At 48.8% G+C, this 23,438-nt stretch overlaps 1 protein-coding gene across 6 annotated transcripts in view; it reads left to right on the top strand.

Annotated features, from left to right (window-relative positions):
• RAI1 (retinoic acid induced 1) overlaps positions 1–23,438 on the top strand; it is a 2,051,579-nt gene that overhangs the window by 799,219 nt on the left and 1,228,922 nt on the right. The window contains exon 3 of one of the 6 annotated variants that reach the window (XR_011302220.1): positions 12,168–12,248. The exons of the other annotated variants lie outside the window; for them this stretch is intronic. The gene's annotated coding sequence lies outside the window, so the exon portion shown is untranslated. The remainder of the gene's footprint in view (positions 1–12,167; positions 12,249–23,438) is intronic. 6 annotated transcript variants of the gene reach the window in all.

Below are 23,438 nucleotides of genomic sequence, written 5' to 3'. Positions count from 1 at the left end.
CAGTGTTAACTGGAAGTGCGAGAGATTCTGCTCAAGGGAATTTCCTCCAAGAGGAGCCCTGGGAGACGTGTTTGTGGCGGATTGGTCATTCCCACTGCTGTACGCGTTTCCTCCATTCCCTGTCATTCCTCAAGTATTGCAGAGGTTACTGAGGTTCGGTTCCAAAATGATCCTCATTGCTCCGGATTGGGCCAGGAGAGCGTGCTACCCGGACCTTCTAGAAATGTCCATCTGCCCTCCACGCAGCCTTCCCTACCGAGAGGATCTACTCTCGCGAGAGGGGGGGTCAGGTTCTCCATCCAGAGGTCAAGATGCTTGGTATCTGAAAGGTTGAGGTATAAGTATTGGGACCTCCCGGATGATGTGTTGGAGGTGTCGCCTTTGGCTGGGCGGCCTGCAACAAAATCCCTGTACCGTTGCCGTAAGTTCTGCGACTGGTGCAGAGGTCACAATGTTCATCCTTTTCAGTGCTCAACTCCTGTGGTTTTCTCTTTCTTACTTTCCTTGGCCCACAGGGGCCTGCAAGTTGGTACCATTAAGGGTTACCTGGCGGCGTTGTCTATCTTTAAGTGCTCATATGACGAATGTTGTTACTTTAAGATTCCTTTGATCTCTCAGTTTCGTAAAGGACTGACTAATGTATTCCCGCCGTCCCCTTTCCAGGTGCCGGTTTGGGATTTTTGAAAATATATTTTTATTTGACATTTTATGGTTTACAAGGTTGAAAACCTTTCGCCAATAGAAAAAAATTAAAAACGTATGTGTTCCAATTTTCTTCCCATACACATAGAATAGAAATACATTCTTGCTTATTAGCATTTGAAAAATAAAAGTGAGAACTGAGAAAACGATGAATCAAAAAAGGATAGCAGTTTGGGGTGCACAGAACCACTGGTCATGTCGGAATACGTATATCCAATTGTCTCCGACCATTTCCAGAAGGCTTTTTATCTTCTCCGTTAACCAAGTCTAGTCTTGCTTGAATTCGTACCAGAAGTTTCGACACTGCCAAGGTGATATGCGTTTTCTCACCCTCTATCAGGACTAACCACCAAACTTCAATAGATCTGTTGCAATATTGTTTCAAAATGTTACCCATTTCTGATTCTCTTTCCACTTTTAGCTTCGGACAGCTCAGGAGCAGATGTTGAATTGATTCTATTATGTTGATGTCTGAACATAGTCTGCACGTAGCTGTAGGATTAGAGCCTTTTCTCTCATTTGACCTTAGATTTGATGGAAAATGATTCAAGCGTAGACGCAGATGTTGCGTTCTAAGAAAATGGGTAGGGAAGATCTTTATGTATCCTGGAAGATCATTTAACGTTCGTGGCCGGAACCAGAATTCGTCATAATATTTGTAGTTGTAGATTGATTCCTGTGTATCAATCCAATCGTTAATATACAGCTTTTTTAAAAATCTTGTCCGGGTCACGTGTCATGGAATCCTCTGTTTCGTTTGTTTCTCAAAGTCAACAAGCATATTTCCTTCCATTCTGTCAGCTGCTTCTCTCTCAGATCTAACATTGCCTGTTTAAAGACTGCAAAGCCACCCTTCGGATCTTCCTCTACACATTTGCGGTACAGGGAGATTGATTTCCAAAGAGTGATAGCTTTGAGCGATGTTAAGGCTAGTTTTTTTCATACGATGACTATAGGTATGCTTTTAGGCAGCCCCAGTACGGTTTTCAAGAAGATCCCCTCCAGTTTTGGCCATATGGTTTCAGATAGCATAAATGATGTCTCTGCACTGTATGTTAAAATTGGCTGCACTTTTGACTGATAGAATTGCACCAGTGGAATTAAAGAATATCAACAGTAGTTCTGTAGTAGGTTCCGACCTTGATTTGCCAGATTTTTAGCCTTTTCCCATAATTCGGCTATCCTCTGAGCGTCACACCTACTGGTGTTAATGTTTATGCCTAATTACGTCAATTATTTTACTGTGAGGATACGGTGTCCCTTCAGGGACCAGAGATAGCTTTCCTTTTTTGTTACTTTGTTTCCTGCTTTAAAGATCATGATCCTCGATTTCCCCGGATTTATTGTTAGTCTGTTACTTTCTAGATAGAGTTCCAGGGAATCTAGCTGACGTTTAAGGCCAATAGGAGTCTGATCTAATATGACTATTACTCCTTCGTCCCATCCCCTTTCCTCCATACTTATGGGACATTCCTATGTCCTGTGGGACGGGACCGGAGCGCTTGTAAAAGCATCCAAAAATGTCAATTTTTTTTTAGTCCTTCCTCTTTCTACTCGGGGTCCGGCACGCGGCCAAAACCCCACCCATCTCGGTTCCACCGCGCGCATCGCCCATCAGTCCTTTTCTCCGCTTGTTCAGGACTGGATGCGCTTGCATCCTCGGAAGATCATCTTCCCTTTTTTCCTACACTCTGGCTCTCGCTAGCGATCGTGTACTAGTCTGTCTGTCGTTCAAACTAGACTTTCCAGATTGTTCTTTGTGTCACAGACGCTTCGCGAGGGCGGATCCCCATCCTCTTTGTCTAGAGTGTTTGGGTCCGGATCACCGCTGGGACTCCTGTTTTTATTACGACTCCCTTTCGGTCCGGGCACTTCGTTGGTTGGAGCGGTGGGAGGAGGTGTTTCAACGTACTCCTCCTTCGCATTTTCAGGTGTTTATCGACGAAAAGAAGAAACGCCCGGTAAGTTCTTTACTTTTCAGAGCACCCCGGCCGTGAGATACCTTTCCGGGCTCTTCCTGAGCCGAGAGGAGCGTTGATCGCTCTGTCACCGGGGATTTCCCCGAGGTGCCTTCTGGGCCTATTAATTGTACCAGAGTTTTCTCTGAGGGTCTCTGTAAAGGGGCCTGTGGATACCGGAGCACGCTCCCAGGCCCCACCTGTGGGAGATGCATGTAGACCCTGTTCTACTGAGTCGTGGGGTACCGGAGCTCGCTCTGAGGCCTCGTTATCAGCTTCCCTCAAAAGTACCGGGGTGCGCCCCGAGGCCTGGGCTTGGTGTTTCCGAATGGATGTTCGAGGCCCACGCTAGTAAGGCTGTTACCGGACATGGGTCCGAGGTCCCTCATGCAGAGGCTAAAGTGACCAACATTCCTGCGAGGCCTGCCAAGGCCTTATCGGTGAAAGTTGTTCCTCACCGTTCCCGGTCTTGTGGCAACGCCAGAACTGTTGAGGGGGCAAGGAGTGAAAGTTCTTCCTTTACCGGCAGTGCCGAGGTACTTCCTGTGAAGGCTAGTTTGGCTATTGGTATGTCGCAGAAACATTCCAGGCCTCATATTACCGGCTCGGCCGAGGTTCCTTATGTTAAGGCTAAAATTAAGACCCCTGCCTCACTTCCACACATGCCGCAGTTACCCTCAGGTGATGGCAAAATGGTGGCCGTTCCCGCCACGACCACGGCGGCCATTTTGGGTGCTTCCCCTACAACTACACCATCGCCCTCTGGTGTAGGAGTTGGTTCCGCGGGTGAACATAAAATTCCTTGTGCTCATCCGTTTCGTCCAGTTTAGGATTGGAACACCCGGATGCCCCTTCCGCACAATGTCTAGTTGCCTGTGGGTTCGGCACCTTTGATTTTTGTGGACACTTCAGGGGATGGGCATGTGTGGCAACCCTCCCCTCTGCGTCCCTGGAATTATCCTCCTCATGAGAGGCCTTCTCCGGCAGTTCCAAAACCGTCTCCGGAGAACGCCTTTTTCGGCACATTTCAGACGCTCATGCTTACCGACCCCATGAGAGAGTATTTCAAGGGTCTTTTTAGGGAGATATGCCCGCCGGCACCTCCGGCGCCACCAGTTCCACCAGTGGTTCCGCCGGCACCACCCTTGCCTATGGTGCCTCCACCTACCCTTCCGCCCTTGCCCCCATTGTCCCCTGTGGACAAGGCAGTGCCTGACACGGTTCAGCAGGATCCTGACTTGTCGGATGATGTGCAGGGCTAGCAGGACAGCGAAGACCAGCCCCGCTCTATTAGAGCTTTTCACGACCGGGCACTGGACATGATGTGCCTATTGGATGTTCCAGTGCCCGAGGCACCCGCTCCGCAGGAGGATGGGCTTTCGGGGGCGTTTACCTTGTCTCCTTTGGAGCGTACCGGCCTGTTCTTGCAGAAGGACGCTTTGGCCGAGGTCCGCAGGGTCTGGGAAAAGCCACTCTCTGAACTTTTCATCAAAACGAAAATTGCCGCGCGATACAGGCTGCATTCTTTGGAAGAGTTGGCCCTGTCATCTTGTCGATTTCCCGCACCACCCCCCCCCGCCCACCCCGCGCCACTTCTCCACAGTGGTTGCCATGGCCACTTTGCAGTCCAGGCCTGCAGCATCCTCTTCTACGACGGGGACTCCGGTTCTGGGGAAAAAGGACAAATTCCTGGACTCCCTTGGGAGGAAGATTTTCGCTAATTCGGCCTTACAGCTCCGGCAGGCTAATGTGGAACTGGTGTTAGCAGGGGCGAATATGAAGATGTGGAAAGGTCTGTCGGAGTTCGAGGAGTTCATTCCAGTCGATAAGCTGGAATACTTTAAGGCGGGTTTATCTGATGCCAGAGTCTTGGCCCAGGATCTGCTTGAGGCCGCGGCTCATCACGTTGAGACGTCGGCTCAGGGGCCTTACGCTGGGTGTCAACACCTCTCGACAGGCGTGTTGCATGCCACCAAGTTCTCGAAGGAGGTGCAGGACAAGGTGTTAGACCTGCCGTTTGACGGTAAGGAGCTTTTTCATTCCACAACGGATGTGGAGCTCACCAAAACGAAGGGCAGCACCCAGACAGCTAAGTCCTTGTCAGTCCGGGTTAAAACCCCTTTTAGGACCCAGAGACCGCTGTCGCAAAGCCGGCCCTCCTCTGGTTTCAGGGGCTTTCTAGACCGGAAATACCGTAGAGTGGATTCTCCTTCAGGTAATAACCGCCGAAGGCAGCAACAGACTCGTTTTTTCTCCCACTCCTCAGCCTCCTCCTCAGGTTCATGTGGTAACACCACTGAAAAGCCTGCCAAATGAGGGTTCTCCTCGCTCGCACGAGACCCCGGTGGGAGGACGCATTGCCTCTCATTGGGAGGCTTGGCAGACCATCACCGAGGACAGGTGAGTCTCGTCAGTCACTCGGGTGGGCTTCCGCTTACCCCTACCCCACCCTTCAACCTTCTTTTCCAGCAGTCTGGATTGCCCTCCCTAAAAGCTGAGGTGCAGAAACTGCAGGATCTCAGAGCTGTGGAACCCGTTCCTCTTGGGGAGCGGGCGGAGGGCTTCTACTCCCGGCTGTTTACAGTGCCCAAACCCAACCAAGCTGGCCTGTGCACCATCCTAGACCTTTCTCAGTTTAATCTTATCCTACCTCAAGAGAAATTCAAGATGATCACGACCGGCAAGATATACGGTCTTCCCTGCACATGGGCGATTGGCTCAGTGTGGTGGATCTTCAGGATGCCTACATGCATATCCTTATCTGGGGTCCACACAGGAGATATCTGTTTCTGTGGGAGAGGAGCATTTCCAGTTTCGAGTGCTTCCTTTTGGCCTAAGTTCGGCACCACGTGTCTTTACGAAGATGATGTCGGTGATCGCGGCCTATCTTCGTCTGCAGGGTATCCATGTATATCCGTATTTGGACGACTGGATCTTGCGCAGCCCTTGCCGCTGGAAGCTGCCTGCAATCTTCAGTCTCTCCTCCAGCTCCTGTTCCACCTCGGGCTGTTGGTGAACTGGCGGAAATCTTCCATGACGGTCTCTCAGGACCTGATCTTCCTGGGTTTTCGCCAAAATACGACTGCAGAGTGTACCTGACCGGGGACAGAATCGTGGATCTGTTGGCCACGTGTCAGATGTTTGTGCAGTCGAAGAGCATGTCGGCCTGGTGGTTTCAGAGGCTTCTGGGCCTCATGGCCTTGTGCGTTTCGGCGCTTCCGCTTGCTCGTCTCAAGATGAGTTGGACTCAGATGGCTCTTCGGAGTTCTTGGCTTAAGGCTGTTTATCCGGACTCCAAGTTGATAACGATTCCAGCTTCCATGAGAGCGGACCTAGACTGGTGGTAGTCTCTCAGCAACCTGTCGGTGGGGGCAGGGTGTCAGGACCCAGCTCCGACGATAACGGTCACGTCGGGCTCCTCCCTTCTGGGGTGGGGCGCGACATTGGATCTTCTTCAGGTCTCGGATCTTTGGTCGTACCAGGACAAGCTCCTCCACATAAATCATCTGGAGCTCCTGGAAAGGCATGGTCCGGATTTGCACGGACAATGTGGTGTCGATGTTTTACATCAACAAGCAAGGGGGCACCAATTCTCCCCCACTCGTGGAACTATCCATCCAGATTTGGGAGTGGGCGGTTCAGCATGGTGTCTGGCTACTTGCAGTACACATTCCGGGCCAGCTGAATGTCACGGCAGATGCCCTCAGTCTGCGGACTATAGTCAGCTACGAGTGGGAACTGAAGGCAGAGGCCCTCTCATGGATTTTCCTGCGCTGGGGCACTCCGAAAGTGGACCTCTTAGCTACGGCGGCAAACAAGAATCTTCCTCTGTATGCCTCCAGAAACTGACTGGGAGCCTCCTCTCTGGGGGATGCTCTCGAAATTTTATGGCACAGTATGAGGGCTTATGCCTTCCCGCCTCTGCCTCTAGTTCAACGGACGTTTTATCAAATTGAAGAACTCAGTGAACTGTTCGCTTCTGCTCATAGCCCTGTGGTGGCCAGCCAGGTTTTGGTTCTCAGAACTTCAACACCTGTCAGTGTATCCGCCAATCAGGCTACCGGTGACCCCCGATCTTCTTCACCAGGGGGAACAACTGTGGCACCCCTCCCCGCAATCACTCAGCTTGGCGGCGTGGTGCCCGAGTTCAGCTCTTTAGAACATCTTAGCCTGTCTGCAGATAACATGCGCATTATCCAGGCAGCCAGTAAACGTTCGACTAGGTCCCAGTACAGAAGCAAATGGCTTAGGTTCTGTCATTTTTGTTTAAACAAGCAGTTGGACCTAAGGTGGGCTACGATTGACACAGTATTGTCCTTTGTATCCTACTTAGCAGAGTCAGGAGTTCACGTTCTGTCATGTAGAACTCATCTTTTGGCGGTTTCCGCCTACCTATCTACGGACCAATGTTCTTACTCTGTCTAATCCAGTGGTTAAGAGACATTTTGCAAGCTTGACACGCCTTTATCCTCCGATTTGCAGTCCGCACCCGGCGTGGGATCTAAATGTGGTCCTGACGGCGGCGTGCAATAAGCCTTTCGAACCAATGGCCACAGTGGACCTCAAGCACCTATCATGGAAGGTGTCTTTTTTGGTGGCCGTCACTTCGGCAAGGCGCGTGAGTGAGCTCCAAGCTTGGTCGGTGGAACATCCCTTTTTGGCTTTTCACAAGGATAAGGTGGTCCTGCGGACAAACCCTGCTTTCTTGCCGAAGGTGGTTTCTGAGTTCCATCTTCTAAAGAAGTCTATTTCCCTGCCAGTCTTTTTCCCGAACCCTGCTTCAGAGGGGGAAAGGGTTCTACCCTTTCTGGATGTTAGAAGGGCTCTTAAGTTCTATCTTGACAGAACCTCCAAACTTACCTCTTCTCAACTGTTCGTCACTTTTGGTAATCCACAAGGTAAGCAGGCCTCTAAGAAGACCATCTCCCGATGGATCGCGGCCCGCATTACGGAGTCTTGCACCGTTCGAGGGCTGAAGCCTCCTAAAGGTATTCATGCACACCTAGTGCGGGGCAAGGCAGCTGCAGTTGCCTTTCAGAAATATGTCCCCTGGGAGACCATCGCAAAGGCAGCTACTTGGGCCTCCCCATCGGCTTTTTGTAAACATGATTGTCTAGACCTGAGTTTAAGAGCTGATGCTCAGTTTGGTCAGGCTGTGCTGAAGAACCTGTTTCAATAAGGGTTTTTTTCCATCCACCCATAGTTCCTGTAAGGAGTGCTTGGGAATCTCCCATAAGTATGGAGAAAAGGGGACGGGACGTAGGAGTATAACCAGGTTACTCTCCGTAGTGACCACCTTACTCATAGTCCATAGTCATCTTTCCTCCATATGCCCACCGTCCCCTCTAATAAGGTTCCTCTGTTATTGCTAAAAGGTCTCTGACCTGGCGATAGAAAAGGACTGATGGGCGATGTGCAGGGCGGAGCTGAGATGGGCGGGATTACGGCTCCGTGCCGGGCCCCGCGTAGAAGGAGAGGATGGACTAAAACATTTTGAAATTTTTTGGATACTTTTACAAAGCGCTCCGGTCCCGTCCCATAGGACGGAGGAATGTCTCATAAGTATGGAGGAAAGCGGACTATGGACTAGGAGTAAGGTGGTCACTACGGCGAGTAACCTGGTTAATCGTCAGCATAAAGGAGTCTTTGAATCAGGTTATTTGCGAGCCGGTTTGGGATTTGAATTTGGTTTTGAAATTTCTCATGGGTGCTCCGTTTGAATCTTTGCACTCCTGTCCTTTGAGATTACTGTCCTTCAAGACTGTGGTCTTGGTTGCGGTTACCGCTCGCAGAGTGAGTGAATTGCAGAGACTTTCATCGAAGTCACCCTTAACTGTGTTTCACAAGGACAGGGTTGTACTGCGGGTACGTCCCTCTTTTCTACCTGAGGTAGTATCTGAATATCATTTGAGTCAAAAGGTGGTTCTGCCATCTTTCTACCCTCCTCCTCATCCTGGCAAGGAAGAGAAGCGACTCCATTGGTTGGATCCTAGGAGAGCTCTGAGATTTTACATTTCTAGGATGTCCAGGGTCAGAGTGGACGATCAACTCTTTGTACGATATGCTGGACACCGATTGGGCCATGCTGTTACCAAACGGACCTTGTCCAAGTGGATTATCCTCACCATTACAGAGTGTTACCAATTGGCGGGTAAGGACCCTCCTGATGGGTTGTGAGCTCATTCCACTAGGGGCGTGGCTACCTTCACAGCCCTCCAGCAGCGGGGGGGGGGGGTTCCTATTAGGAATATTTGTGATGCAGCCACATGGGCTTCAATCCACACCTTTCTTAAACATTACTCCCTGGATACAATCCATGGTCAGGATATGGCCTTTGGAAAGGCGGTTCTTTATTCCGCAATCTGATTGGGTACTCTCAATTATGTTCCCTTATCCATTTACTGGTACTGCTTTCGGAGTCTGTCAAAGATGTGGAATACGTTGGAGGACACAATCCAATCGAAGAACAAGTTACTTACCAACTGGCAACGTTCTTTCGACTGGATGTGCCTCCAAAGTATTCCACGTAGCCCTGTAATCAGGGTAGCATTGCTCTGAGTGAGTGCAGCCAGGGCAGCACGGCTCTGGGTAAGTGGAAGGAGGCAGAGCGCTGTAGAGGTTATAGTTACAGCCCCTAAGTGCGCGGTAGGCCTGGAGGCAGTGCAAGGGAGACTGATCAAGGAGGGGCCTGCTACGCAGTGAGACTTTGGGTTTAGCCAAGCAACCAGTCAGCTCAGCAGACAGGAGAGAGAGAGAGAGAGAGAGAGAGAGAGAGAGAGAGAGAGAGAGAGAGAGAGAGAGAGAGAGAGAGAGAGAGAGAGAGAGAGAGAGAGAGAGAGAGAGAGAGAGAGAGAGAGAGAGAGAGAGAGAGAGAGAGAGAGAGAGAGAGAGAGAGAGAGAGAGAGAGAGAGAGAGAGAGAGAGAGAGAGAGAGAGAGAGAGAGAGAGAGAGAGAGAGAGAGAGAGAGAGAGAGAGAGAGAGAGAGAGAGAGAGAGAGATAGAGAGAGATATAGATATAGATATAGAGAGAGATATAGATATAGATATAGATATAGATATAGAGAGAGATATAGATATAGATATAGATATAGATATAGATATAGATATAGATATAGATATAGATATAGATATAGATATAGATATAGATATAGATATAGATATAGATATAGATATAGATATAGATATAGATATAGATATAGATATAGATATAGATATAGATATAGATATAGATATCTCTCGAGCAGCTACCGTAACTTCAGGTGCGGCTCAAGTTTGAGAGGGCCTGTGAGGCCATTTCAGAGGGAAGCAGCAGAGAGAGATCTACCCCCCACTCTCAGCCTTACCCCCACTGTCAGTCTGGAGTGAGTTGGAGGTAACTGAGCAGAGAAGGAAGTTATTTTGGAAGAGAGAGTTTGATGTAGTGCGGGCCACGGCCCCAGAAAGCCTTTTGGACGATGCAAAGGGTCGTGCACTTGATCCTTTGAGCCACCGGGAGCCAGTGGAGAGACTTCAGGGCTAGAGAGATACAGTCCCTGGGCTTGAGGCCAAGGATACCTCTTGCAGTCCTGTTCTGGATTAGTTGCAGAGGGGGAAAGAGTAGTGTAAGGCAGATTGAGAAAGAGGCTGTTGCAGTAGTCCATCCGTGAGAGAACCAGGGCCCTGGAGACAGTGAGATTCTGGGGGGAAGTAAGAAACCTCTGAGGAGGCGCAGCTGGTAGTGGGCCTTCTTGGCAAGGTCTGTGATGTGAGGAGAGAAGGAGAGAGTGGAATTGAAGATGACTCCAAGATTTTTTGCCTTACAGGAAGGCAAAGGCAGAGGGCCCAAGGAAGGCAGCCAGAGTGAGAGAGGGAAAGCGGGAGCAGGGGTCCCAGTTAGAACGATCTCTGTCTTGTGGCATTAAGGCAGAGATCGTTGGAGGCACACCAATCCTAAATCGTGGATAGACAGCCAGGAATGAGTGAGAGAGGAGGCTGAGGGGAGCCTGAAAGAGAGCGGAGTGTTATCTGCAAAACACTGAAAGTTAGAGGAGAAGGTAGAGATCAGGTGGGCCAAAGGGTCCAATTAGACATTGAAGAGACAGGGTGAGAGGATAGAGCCCTGGGGAACACTGCATGTGGAGAGGGAGGTGGTGGAGATAAAGGACCCAAGTTGGACCTGGGAGGGTCGGTCCAGGAGGAAGGTTAACCACTCCAGGCCCTGATCCATGATTCCCAGGTTCTTTTCGATTGATCAGGATAGTGTGATAAAGCAGAGGAAAGGTCCAGTAGGATGAGGACAGAAGGAAGGCTAGAATCAAGATTTGAGAGCAGATCTTCACAGGTGTTCAGAAGAGCAGTTTCCATGCATGCCTCTGGCTGCAGTGAAGCCAGACTGATGGTCATGTAGACAACCAACAGATTCAGTTTGGCGAGTACGCTGGGAGATGGCCAGGTTTTCCAGGAGTTAGCCCAGTAAAGGATTGATGGAGATCAGGCGATAGTTTGACGGATAGGTAGGGTTGACAGAAAGCTTTTTAAGGATGGGGTGCACAAGGGAGTGTTTGAGGAGAAGGAACCAGTGGCGAAAGAGTGAATGCAGAAATTGTCCAAGGTTGGAGCCAGGGTGTCAATGTGGTCCTTGATGGTTCTGGAGAAGCAGCGGAGTGCCTGTTTGGACAACCTTTTCATAGATCAGACTTGTTTAGAAACATCGTCGGGTGTTGTCAGAGAAAAAGGAGAAAAAAGGCGCATAAGGAGAAGAGGCCAGAGGAAGGCCGAGAGAGGTGGACTGAGAGTGAGGACAGTATGTCCTGGGTTTTAGTGGTGAAGTGAGAAGCCAGAGCCATACAGAGGGCCTAGGAGGGAATGTAGAAACTGCAGAAAGATTGGCCATTGCCTTGAAAATTGTAAAGAGTTTGGACGTGTTGTTAGAGGCCGCAAAAATGCGGGCTTGGATATGGACTCTTTTTGGACAGGACAGAGTCTGTTTTGCCTTTGCAGCAGGTGACATGACAGTTTGTCAAAGGATGTGCCTGAAGCCCTACACTTCCTCTCAGCCACTTGTGTTTCAGGGCGGCGAGGTCAGAGTCATACCAAGAGTTGCACTTGGAGGAAGGCTTCAGACGGATTCTCATGACGGGGGCAAGGATGTCCAGAGCGTTGGAGATAGAAAGTTGGAGGTTAGAGAGGGCTGTGTCAGGGTGCGAGTTAGCCCCCGGAGTAGGAGGAGCAGAGAAAGTAGAGGTAAAGGCCTTTATGGTCATTCACTAGCATCTGCCTATAGTTCATTTGGTGCCAACAGTCCCATTCAAACAATGGCACTCCAGACTAGGAGTCCTATTTTGTCTTTTCAATGGGCGCGATTGCAAGGGGGATCACCACTGCCCTTTCTAAGTAATATAAGAGACACTCACCCTCTCACACATACCCTCCTATACAGGGTCCCACTCACAACAGATAGTCAACATCTTTTCAGTGTGTACGCTAAACAATTAGTGTTTGGATGACTTCTGTCTCTTTCACCATCAGGTGGAGATATATTCCAACAGTGGCCTACTCAGCAACTTTCCGTCTGAAAATAAGGATTCATTCTGCCACCCTCATCTCCAGGTAACTAGTCTACTTACTCATCCGTCCTTCCAGCCGGATTGGCACAGAGACCCTTTCTAAAGCGCTACACACACTTGCATGTTTATATATATATATATATATATATATATATATATATATATATATATATATATATATCCGCAACAAATAAGCACTAGTGAATCACTGTCTGTCGTGCATGAACTTCCTTGCACGGTAAGCCCTTCTAGGACGTATCCTTTTTTGAAATATCAATAAGCAGTGGAATCTTAATAGATATTTTGTTTTAAAGATAGTTACCTAAATATAGACCCACCCCACTCATAGACAGTTCATTTATTGTAGACCAGCACTGGAATACCCATTTAGTGAATAGTCACTAATTTCCCCATCCTGATGAAGGCTGTGGATCGGGGTTGAAAGCCTGCGATCCAAATGTTCGAGGGAGAAAAGAACAAAGATTATTTTTCAAATATAATCTTCAGTCTTGTCTCCCCTGAACATTTACAACTTGTCCCTCGCCCTGACCCACACCCTCACCACACCCCCACACACCTTTACTTACCTTGTGTTCTTGCAACCCCTGTTACCTTTCACTTCTGTGATCGGGAACCAGCGTCGTTGGGTCCTTTTTCTTTTTTAAAAAAATTCAGGGCGGCTGCGGGGACATCCCCGCAGCCCCCGCTCACAATATAGTGAGCAAGGGTGAGGGGGACATCCCCGCAGCTCCCAGCACGGAATGCGTGATCTGGTCAACTTTTCGGCCATTTGGAATTTTCGAACAACCGAAATTCAGCCAATCATGCATATATATATATATATATATTATATTATTTCTGAGGCTTGTGGAATCTGCTTAGATCACATGCTGTGCATAGGCCGACATCAAGTGGAAGCTGCGGAGTATTAGTTTGTTTTTCGAAACTCGAAAATGGGCGTCGCCACAGGGCGTGCCAGTAATACTATCCCTAGTGTGACGTCCACTGTACCCATAATCCCTCACGCGTCTAGGACCCTCATATTGTTTTTTTCCGCCATACTGGTCGGAAGCATTTTGCGGAGTTCCCTGCCTTAGCAATACTTTTGCAAAATATCGTTATATTTTCCCCATTCTCCACCCCAACGTCGAGTCACCAAACTTCCACACTCGATGCCGACCCGGAGAAGAAATCGACCGTCGAGAGCTGCACGACGGACTTGGGCCTCGGCCCGGGCCTAGGAAGGCCTCTGGCCTCGGCCCTGCAAGTAGGGAGAGTGGGGGGTGGACATACTCTACACTCTTTTGGTATATAGATACATTGTTATATATTCCTACACTTATCAGCCCGCTGCCACAAGGAGCATATGTAGGGTACCCCTTTCCAATTCTGCCCCAAGTGCAACCGCAAGTACCCTTGGGTTGACACACGCCACGTGCAATCTCTGCTTGCCAAGGGACCAACCCGAGGCGAACTGCAGAGCGTGTAGCAGGTTTAAACCGAAAACACTTGAGGACCGTTCGATCAAGCATTGGGCCCACCACGCCAGGCGTCAGGAGGCCATGGCAGGGGAGGGCGCCTTCAGCGATGCTGTGCTTTCAGATGGGGAGGGCAACGTGGTGTCAAGAGACAGCCGAGCGCAAGTCCCCGACCTCGGAAGGTCGTCCGGCAGGGCGGCTATGGAGAAGACCCCCGGCGACACAAGCGCTACCCACAGCACTTCCACAAAACACATGAAGTCCAAACCGAGACTCGACGTGCACGTCGAGTTCTCGGAAAGAGGCACATAGAGAACTGTCCGAATCGGTGTCCTCTGGGCGTTCTCGATCTAGATCGCCGCATGACTCCAGGCAATCATCCACTGTTGCCAAGAGTGCCTCGCTCCCCAGTGTAACGGAAGTTCGATCGTCGGAAGACGAAGCCGACTTCCATCTCCAGACCGTACTCCAGGAGTCGGCGCCTGCAGACCACGTAACGCCGTCTCCCGAGTCCCTATCTCTACGTTCTAAAGATAGGGACACTACCCCCGAACCTCAAAGCCAGGCGTCGGTAGGCTCCGAAGGGGCGAAAAGGCAGGGAAAACACTCTTCCATCCACGGGGAAGGGGGAAAACAACAAAGGAAGCAGTCTCGGCCTCCTTACACACCTCTAAAACTTTCCACTCCACATAGACAGACAAGTCCCAGTCTTCTGTTATCCCAAGGACCCCTGTTAAAACCTGTAAGTCTAGTCAGGATAAGGCGGAGAAAGTCCCAGAAAGGGTCATTCCCGTTCCAAAGAATGGTCTAGTGATGACATAGACAGGGTTATGTCAAGAATGTCATCATTGGCAGATTTTTATGCAAAAAACCCTGAACACTTTCTTTTCTATACTCCCGACGGGTCAGCACCCTCAGGCTATAAGGATCCAATACCTCGAAGTAAGAAGTCCCGGTTTGAAGCCCCAACACGGTGTTCAGACCCCTTCTATATACAGCCCTACTCTCAATATCAAGGGGATGCATCCTTTTGTGAGGATCCAGATTTGGGCATGTTGGAAGAGCAAACTGGTACGGGCTACTATGGGGATGATGAGGACCAAGAAGAGGAAGAGGAAGACCCTGAGACCTACAGAGTAGATTCCCCGGTAGAGAAAGAACCCCCGATTACCGACTCCCCGGTCGACAATCAACCTTTCCTGAATGAAGTTCTGTCCCGAGCGGCAGAACACTTTCACATTGACACCTAGGGTGCTCAGGAAGAGAGGGACTTCGCTGAGGAGTTAGTAGGAGAAAGGAGACCTGTTGCGCAGGCCATCCCTATCCTTAAGTCTATTCAAAGAAGAATAGACCCTTCACTTGTAAATCCCAACCTCTCCAGGGCAGTGAACCCAAGGATTGTGAAACTTTTCAGGGCAGCCCAATCAGACCCACTATACATAAGGGGGCATCTGAAGCCAGACTCCCTAGTAGTTACAAACACCCGTAAAAGGGCGGGAACACCCTTGTCATCGTCCAAAGCTCCTCCCGACAAGGAGAGCAAGAAACTATATGGGTTGGGCAGGAAGGTAGCCTCCACTTCCGCCTACCAGGCAAGGATCGCCAACTCCACCACCCTGTTGGCCAGTTAGAACTGCCACCAGGGGGAAGAAGTTGCGGCACTCAAGAGCCAATTGGCATGGGTTTCCGCGGAGGGAAGAGCCGTGTCCGGTTGCATTTTAAAAGCAACCTTTGATGCTGCGGATAACGCCGGCAGATTAATAGCAGAAGGGACTGTTATCAAGAGACACGCTTGGTTACGGCAGTCTGGATTCAAGGCTGAAACCCAAGCATCATTGTTAGATAAACCGGTGGAGCCGGATCTGTTGTTTGGTAAGGCGGTCGAGGACGCGCAGAAACATGCCAAGGATGAGTATGAGACACTCAAATCCCTAGGTCAACTAACCAATAAACCCCCTAATCAAAGAGGGAATGGCAATTTTTGTCGTCCACGCGGACAAAATTCCCAGAGAGGATCTAACTATTCCCAGGGGCAGGGTACACCATGGAGCAATAACAACCAGCAGTCTACCCAGGGTTATGGCAGGGGTAATAAAAGAGGACGTGGTAAGGGTAGAGGCAGCCCCAGTAGAGGCGGCGGCACGCTTCCACCAAAACAGTGACGCTCAGTTCAGGGTCCCTTCTCACGCAACCCCAGTAGGTGGACGTGTTTCCAACTTCACCCAAGCTTGGGAAGGGATCACATCAGACAGATGGGTGATGTCCACAGTATACGCAGGGTACTGCATAGAACTGTTACAGCGTCCCCGGAACCATCCTCCACGACAAAAAATACATTCTTTGGACCACCAGAAGATCCTCCTCGAGGAGATTGTCAATCTGCTAGCAAAGGACGCGATAGAACTCGTTCCGGGACACCAGGTAAACAAGGGTATTTATTCAACTTACTTCCTTGTGCCAAAGAAAGATTTGACAATGCGCCCAGTATTGGATTTATGGCCTGCAAACAAGTATGTCAAGCCCCAAAAGTTTCACATGACTACTCTCCAGGAGGTAATTCCCCTCCTAAAAAAGGGGGATTACATGGCAACATTGGACATGAAAGATGCCTATTTTCATATTTCCATGTTCCCAGCGCACAGAAAGTACTTGCGCTTCAAGGTAGACAGTCAGCACTACAAGCTCAAGGTACTGCCCTTCGGGATAGCTTTGGCTCCAAGGGTATTCACCAAGGTACTGGCGGTGGCGGCAGCACACCTACGCAGGGAGGCAATCCCGTTGTACCCTTACCTGGACGACTGGCTTATCACGGGGGAGACCCCAGTAATTTGCAGAATAAACATTCAAAGGACAATCAACCTCCTCTTCGAATTGGGCTGCTCAATAAACGAGAAAAAGCCAAGTCTGGTGCCAAGCACCTCCAAACAGTTCCTAGGAGCTATCCTAGACACTCAAGAGGGGTTGACCTTTCCTTCCGAGGAAAGAATTCGGAATATACTGCAGCAAATTCCGCAATATCAGTCCGGTCGCCAGATAACGGTACGCAAAGCAATGCGTTTGCTGGGCATGATGGCGTCCTGTATTTACCTGGTCCCCCACGCGCGCCTGCGTCCCATGCAGGAATGGTTGGCAAAACAGTGGTCTCAGGCAAGTGGTCAGTGGGGACGATCTAGTGGTCGTTTTGCCAACACTTGTACAAAGCCTTCACTGGTGGACAAGAGAAAATCTGTCAAAGGGGAAACCCTTTGTGATCCCGAGATACAGGCGGTAGTCACAACAGATGTATGCCTGACAGGGTGGGGAGCTCACCATCTCCACCACACAGCTCAGGGTCTCTGGTCTCACTCAGTGGCGAAGAATCACATCAACCTGCTAGAGCTTCTGGCAGTATTCAGAGCGCTTCAAGCGTTCGAGCCCTACCTGCTAAACCTGTCAGTGCAAATCCGGACGGACAGCACTACAGCCATGTTTTACCTGAACAAGCAAGGAGGGACTTGTTCGCCAAATCTGTCCAAGCTTGCCCAGAAAATTTGGATATGGGCACTCAGACGGAACATCTTCCTGTCATTGCAACATGTTCCAGGGGATCTCAACTCTCTAGCGGATGCTCTGAGCAGAGACCCCCTCCCAGAGGGACACGAATGGTGTCTACACAGAGAAGTCATAGAAGATATCTTCTCTCAGTGGGGTTTCCCCACTATAGACCTATTCGCCACAAGCGAAAACAGACAATGCCCAGGATTTGCATCCAGGTTCCCCCAACCAGACTCCCAGGGGAACGCCCTGTGGATGAACTGGTCAGGAATGTTTGCGTACGCTTTTCCACCAATTCCTCATCAGGAAGGTGGTCAACAAGATGAACAGAGAATCGATGACACTCGTCCTGGTTGCTCCCATGTGGGCGAGACAACTGTGGTTCCCACACTTACGCAGATTAGCGGTGTGCAAACCCCTCAAACTTCCGGCCTGGTACAACTTACTGTCCCAGCACCAAGGTCAAACTGTGCATCCTCAACCCAACTCAATGAACCTTGCAGCATGGCTCCTGAGGTCATAGAGTTAGGGCATCTCAATTTACCACAGAGGTGTATGGACATCCTAAAAGAATCTAGGAAGCCAAACACGAGGCACTGCTACTTTGACAAATGGAAGAGATTTGTTATCTGGTGCCAGAATAAACAAATCAACCCAGTTGATTGCACTCCTTCCACTATTGTTACATACATGCTCCACCTGCTGGATGCAGGACTGGTTTTTAACTCACTGAAGGTACACCTGGCAGCTCTGTCGACATACACCACTTCCCATAACAAGGTGTCGTGGTGGAAAGTACCAGTAGTTAAAGCCTTCATGGAAGGAGTAAAGAGACTTCACCCTCCTATTTCAAACCCACCACAAGGATGGGACCTTAACGTGGTGCTATCTAAACTCATGGGCCCCCCATTCGAGCCCATGCATAAAAGCAGTCTCAAACACCTGACTTATAAAACGGCCTTCTTAGTAGCAATTACAACTATAAGAAGGGTCAGTGAAATTCAGGCTCTGTCAGTGCAAGATCCCTTCTTTACTGTCCATAAAGATAAACTGGTTTTACGCACACACCCCAGGTTCTCACCCAAGTTTATTTCCAAATTCCACGTGAACCAGTCCATCGAGCTTCTGGCTTTTTTCCAAGATCCACAAAGCTCGGCTGAGGTGAAACTACACACCCTAGATGTGCGTAGGGCGGTCCTCTACTATGTAAACAAGACCAGGCCGCTAAGGAAAACAGACCAGCTGTTTGTCTCCGTAGCTACAGGCAGAGAGGGGGGATTGCATCTCTAAAGGTGCCATCTCTAAGTGGATTATTAACTGTATCCAGCTGTGTTACTCCCTTTCTGAAAAAAAAATAAAAACTCTGCCTTTCACACCGAGAGCCCACTCAACAAGAGGCATTGGTGTCACTCTTACTTTCATTGCAAATGTACCCCTTGACACCATTTGCAAAGCAGCTACTTGGAGCTCTATTCACACTTTTACTCAGGACTACTGCATTGACACCCATTCCAAGACAGATACTCAAGTGGGACAAGCGGTTCTAAGACATTTATTTGCTCATGACCCTTCTCACATCCCACCTCCTTCTTCAGGTACTGCTCGCTAATCTATGCACAGCATGTGATCTAAGCAGATTCCACAAGCCTCTTAAGGGATACATTACTCACCGTAATCGTATTTCTGATGCTTGTATCTGCTTAGATTCACATGCAACCCACCCTTCCTCCCTTCTGAGAGAAGACGCATGGATGCTTGTAGTCTTACCTTTCTATCTATCTGCTTGGATTATCTGTGCTCACGCTACTTCTCATGCTACCTCATGTCTGGAAAAAATACAATCTGAGGGTCCTAGACGCGTGAGGGATCATGGGTACAGTGGACGTCACACTAGGGATAGTATTACTGGCACGCCCTGTGTCGACAGCCATTTTCGAGTTTCGAAAAACAAACTGTAATACTCCGCAGCTTCCACAACCTCACAATTCAATTCATGAGTATAGTGCATGACATTCAAATAAAGTTATTGAGCAAATAACAGGAAAAACAATATACATCAACAATACAGTGCAAACAGACAAAAGTGCAAACTGCAGACATTAGTGTATACAAATGCAGGGTGGTCCCTTTACATTTTCTTGGAACCACAAATCATTGTTTCTGATGGATGTGTCAGCTTGGTGAGCAGTATGAACAATCAATACTGTATGGAAATTTGCTTGCCGACAACTGTGTTTCAACCACAGGGAGCAGTTGAAATGTGCTCTGGATGGAACAGACTTCGGAATCTGCCAAATTGTAAAATATATATATATATATATGATACATTACTCACCGTAATCGTATTTCTGATGCTTGTATCTGCTTAGATTCACATGCTGTGCATAGGCCTGACGACATTTCTAGTAGAGCCAGAGAAAACAAAAGGTGAGGGAGAGGGGCGCAGAAAGGGATTGGAGGAACAAAACAAGCAACTATTGTACTAGGCCTGACGACATTTCAGATACTGCTGGAGGTGGTGGGGCAGGGGGGTTTAAAAAGTAACTGGAGGCGGCGGAGACAGACGAGGTTTCCATCATACTAGGTTGAGGGACAATTCGGATAGAGTAACTGCATAGAAGAAAATAAGGGGAGGAGATGGGGAAATGGAGAGGAGGCGAGAACAGAGTAAGCAGTCAAAAAGAGTGGAGAAGCAAGAGGGGAGAGCAAATACAATTGCAGAAGTCAGTAGTAACACATAATGTTGCAAGCCAGGATACAAGATGAAGATGGGAATAGCATGATTCCAGGCCACCATGAGTACAAGATGCAAAGGAAGTCCAGCATGAGAGTTGAGAAAGGGTGACGCACCGAGAATCAATGAAGTCCATAGAAGTCCAGAAAAGTCAAATACAGCATTGGCCACAAGACGGTCATCTGCAAAGGAAAAGAGGCTGGAGGGCTCCTTAAGTAGGGAAAACGAGTGGCAATCAGGAAGGAAGCAGGTGGGCAGGGGTTGCTAAGTGGTGAAAAAGTGGCAACCTGGAAGGTGACCTGGATCCACTTGGACCTGCTCCCCATCTGCCGGGATGTCTGTAGGCTCTCTCCCAGCAAGGTACATTGTTGCTTTATACTTTCGGCAGGCAGCATTATGCATGCCTGGTCTGATTAGCAGATCAGACTTTCAGAAACAGTGTTACCTAATTGTACTCTTTAAAAATCATCTGAGAGGGCCCTCCCAGTCTCAGGTGACATTCTGTCACATCAGGGGCTACCTGCAAGCAAAAATCAAGTCCCCCAAAAATGAAACTTCCTTTTGGAGTTGCACCTTCTTTTCACCCCAGACTTCCATTGACTGTTCTCTTAAGTAGACCATCTTATTCTATGACATCCTAGACACACCTTGCACAATCGGTTGCATGTCTTAAAATCGCAGCAAACATGGCTATGATTACAAAATGTCACTGCAAAAATGTCGTGGTCTTTGGCGCCATAATCATGTAAAGGATGCGGGGGACAACCTCCGGACCCATTATACCATTTTGGGGGGATGGGGGACACCCCCGCAACCGCCTCTCCCCATAAATGGTATAATGGGGAACACCTTTACCGGTTCAAACCACTGCATTTTTGCCACGATTTTATTACTTGATACCGCACAATCTAGGTCAATCCACAGCACTTTCAAACACATACCCAGGCCCTCCGAACTATCCGGAGGCAGTGGAAGCACAGATTCCACTGCCATTCCTTTAACCCCTATGGGTCACCCAAATCCCCTGCCACTCCTATTTTCTTTTTAAAAAAATCCTAAATGGAAGTTTGTCGGGTAGTGTAGCATTTGCTCAGGCCCCACCTCTTAGTGAAGGCCCATTCAAGGAAAGTGCTAGGGTATTTAATCCATACGCACGAAATTGAAAAATCCCATCCACACTGCCCTCTCAAATTACAAATACCATATCATATCATAAATAACATGTGTTGGGAGAGAGGCGGTATATTCCGCCGCCTTGCACCATTCCTGCATCAGGTAAACGATGTATGAACCAAGGGGGGAGACAGCTCCACCCATACTGTACTTATGTTAATCTCCTATTTGTGATAAACGCCATGTTAAGGCTTGTAATCGGTACTCCATTTTGTGTCTTTCCAAACGCCATCTTTTTCTACGCCTTCTGTTGAAATGTCCACTTTCCCTCTCGCAGCGCCGCGCACAGCCATCCCCCACCACCTCCACACTATGCCAGTCCGCGCAACTCCTGTTCTTACAGAAACGCAGTCATTCATTGTTGCCATTAGCAAGTATCGAGTATTGACAAGATGCGCTCCTCCCAGAATGTGAGACCAAGGCCCACTCCAGTCCCAGCTCCCCATCCATCTCTGCTGACCGGCTCATGCCCTCTCCACCCCGTCCAGGCCAAGCCACAGTCCCTTGAACCAATGCCCCCATTCCCTTTGTATGCATCTGGTCTTCAGTCCCTCCTCCTGGACCACCTTAAGTTCACCCACCATATACCTAATCCAGAGTGGCCATATATTCTGGTAACACAAACATCGATCCCCAATGTGTTTGAAAACATGAGACCCCAGAAACCACAAATCGGAGATCGTCCCTTCTGATAAGGCACCTGGAGGAGCGACCCCTAACCCGATGCCCCCATAAAAGACACAGGTCGGAATGCCCCTATCTCATACCAATAGCCTCTTTTCATGTGATAGTTTGTGCCAGCCATTAATTCATGCATGCCAGAGTTTGTTTGTTAGTTTTGTTGGAAAGCTTTACATCCTCCCTGAAGAATTTCGCCTGACCTTCACACCGCGGAGATGAGCCCAGGGGACCCACGTGTGCCTGGAGCAACTACAAAGCGACAGCCAATCACCATCTTTTGTCCCATATAGTATCAACTGTTCTATATGTCACTCTCCAATCTGATGCAAGAAGTGAACCCTATGCAAGTCATCAGTAATGCTATGTTTCCTTTTAACGTGCTGCTCATGTAATTTTTGGCAGAGCGCTCTCGGGCAGCAGAGTTCTTTGCTTGCATTTATTTTACTACTATAAATTTTGGGACCCTTGCAATTACTCCTTCGTTCATTCCCTAGTGGGATGTGTCCATTATTCTGTCTCTTGGGACACGTGCATGATAAAGTTCCAGCCTTCACATGCCCTCTTATAATTGCATTCCAGACCAGTAGAAATCTTTTGCATACCCTAGAAAAAGGGTTACTTTGCATATATGTCTCTGAACCTGGGGGTGTACTTCCAGCTATGGTTACTAGGTGGCATTGTTGAATGTGCAATTTGGCACAAATGGAATATTACACTATATTTTAGTCAAGTCACAATTTCCACACCACCACCTAGCAGCCATCGCTGGAAGCTCATCTCCAGTTCCAAGCCACATCAGCAAGGCATTGTAGATATGCAAATTAGATGTACGTTAAAAAAACAAATCCCCAAAGACCGAATTACAAAATAATGTATACCACTTGCCCATATTTTGTAATTGGATCTTTTGGTATTTTGCCTATGTGTCCCCTGTATTGAGGGGATACCCCAGCAACTACTGTAGCCCATAATACCAAACCGGAGGAGCGGGGGACACCCTGACACGCCCCCCACCCCCCAATTCAGTATTATGGGCAAAAGATCTAACCTACTATGTTGAAAGCAAACTAAACGTGCGTTCAGCATTTTAGATTCCATTTTTTTCATTCATTAACATGCAAATTATCCCAAATGCAAACCTTTTTCTCCAGGAAATAGTTTTTGCCTTACAGGACAGTGCTACTTTAGACGCGGAGCAACACCGGTTCGATCCCAGAATCTGCCCTTGGAAACCTCTGGTATTAAGCGCGTTGTAAATAAACGATCATATCATAGCTTAATCAACAGAAGACATACAGTTTGCAAGGCTATCTCGGCCACTACATACTTGGTCTCACCCTCATTAGGGATTACCAGGGTAGTTAAAAGTATGTTTGTCCATTTGAGAACTTGGAACTGGAGGTGACCCTGCAGTCATGGCTGCTAGATGGTGTTGTGGAAAGTGTGACTTGGCTCAAATGGGCTAGCCTACTTTCACATTTAAGACTTTTTGAACTTACCATAACGTTCTTGGTGCATTGTATCCATGGCCCAATGCTCCGACCAGAAGGCATTTAGGACAAAACTGCGCTGATAATCCTTAATGAGGGTGAAACCAGGTATTTAGTTGTCCTAACAGCCTTGCAAACTGTAT

The sequence above is a fragment of the Ambystoma mexicanum genome, chromosome 2p (assembly GCF_040938575.1).
Source record: "Ambystoma mexicanum isolate Mex_15411 chromosome 2p, UKY_AmexF1_1, whole genome shotgun sequence".
Taxonomy (NCBI): domain Eukaryota; kingdom Metazoa; phylum Chordata; class Amphibia; order Caudata; family Ambystomatidae; genus Ambystoma; species Ambystoma mexicanum.
The sequence above is the reverse complement of the archived record's forward strand: the minus strand, read 5'-3'. Positions and strand labels throughout refer to the sequence as shown.